Source organism: Solanum tuberosum, unplaced genomic scaffold, assembly GCF_000226075.1.
Source record: "Solanum tuberosum cultivar DM 1-3 516 R44 unplaced genomic scaffold, SolTub_3.0 scf00035, whole genome shotgun sequence".
Lineage (NCBI taxonomy): Eukaryota > Viridiplantae > Streptophyta > Magnoliopsida > Solanales > Solanaceae > Solanum > Solanum tuberosum.
The window spans coordinates 350120-351672 of record NW_006238963.1 but is presented as its reverse complement, the minus strand read 5'-3'; the positions used below and the strand labels follow the sequence as shown (position 1 = coordinate 351672).

Below are 1553 nucleotides of genomic sequence, written 5' to 3'. Positions count from 1 at the left end.
ATGGCATAGTATAGAAGTTTTCTCCCTGTTTCCAGTGTGCTAATAAACTAGAAATCATGATTCAAATAATTCTAATACATAATAACTAACATAAATTTATTCAATCATATATATGATATTCAAGAATATATGAAATTAGTTCTGCATATTTATTGAACAATTTACCTTTGCCTCTTGCTTATCCATGATATCTGAAGTTTGTTCCATTATCTATTAAGTATGAATATCTTAAATATTTTGAGAGTGTTTTTAGGAAATAGTTTTATTGAAGGCTTCAAGGCTTGCTTTTTTTATGTTACATATGCGTCCCTTTTTATAGAAAGGAAATGACTACTACTTTACAATAATGCATTCCTACTTTTACATTATAATATAATAATAATAATAATAATAATAATAATAATAAAGACAATAAATGTGCAGCTAATAATGCTGCACCTATTTTAATACTATAATAATAATAAGACAATAATGTGCACCTACTTTATGACTTATTTACATATTTTTGTACATTGTCTTCTTCTTCTTATCTTCTTTGTCTTCTTTTTTATCTACGACTTTATGTGTTACACTTGTCTTCTTCTTCTTATGTGTCTTATCTTTTTGTCTTTATTTTCTCCTTCTTATCTTCTTCCGTCTCTATCTTATTTGATCATTCCAGCTATACATCTGGAATTATATTATCTTCTCCGTTGCATTTTGAACATTTATGATTGGATATTTGTGTCCAATTAACTTACAATATCTGGTTAATAGCTCGTTTGAGATGAATCCCTTCTTTAATGGTCTGGTAATAGGTTGTTCTTCTGGTTTGAGTAGAGATAATATCCATTTTTGTACTTCGTCCATTTCTGCTTGCCTTAGCTCCGTCCCTTGAGTTTGAGTATATCATAAGTTGGTCTCGTGAATAATAACTCCATATTGCATTCCCATTTAGATAATTATTTGCTAGTTCTTGGATAATTGTTGGCATACCAATTATTCTTTTATTAGCATAGAAACTTGGTATCCCAATTTCTTGCATCTCTGGTTGTTCTCCGATAACTTCTGGAATTATCATATCTCTGGTTAATCCTATTTTCACAACTTGTATTATTGGTTTTATTTCATCATATAGTATCTCTGCCGGGGCCGCATAAAACTTTACATAAAATAGATTGCCTTTTGTTACTCTTTATCAAAAAAGGAGGTAAAGTCAATTTACAAACGACATCAAAATGTACAAGTGAAAAACACAATATTAGCAAAATGTAAGCACACTGCCACATGAATGTCTTTTTTTGAAGAAAAAAAATTATATTAGAAAGTTATCTCATTCTAATTATATTCAAGTTGTTGATCTAGAAATAAAGAAAAAATAAGCAAAATTATCTGAGAATCATTTAATTCAGATTTGATCTCAGTTCAGTAGATTCAAACCACACCAAAAGAAAGTTATGCAGAAAACTTTCCAACACATTCAGTTCAACATCCACATATCACAACAAAGAAAATGTTCATACACAAAGTTAACACCAATATAAAGCTTTCTACATGCTTTATAATTCCTCTAC

The 1553-nt window shown here is 28.9% G+C and overlaps 1 long non-coding RNA gene across 1 annotated transcript in view; it reads right to left on the bottom strand.

Annotated features, from left to right (window-relative positions):
• Positions 1 to 354, bottom strand: part of LOC102595070 (uncharacterized) — a 4667-nt gene extending 4313 nt beyond the window's left edge. The window contains exon 1 of the long non-coding RNA XR_366943.2: positions 166 to 354. This is a non-coding gene — a long non-coding RNA (uncharacterized lncRNA). The remainder of the gene's footprint in view (positions 1 to 165) is intronic.
• Between the last annotated feature and the right edge of the window lie 1199 nt (positions 355 to 1553).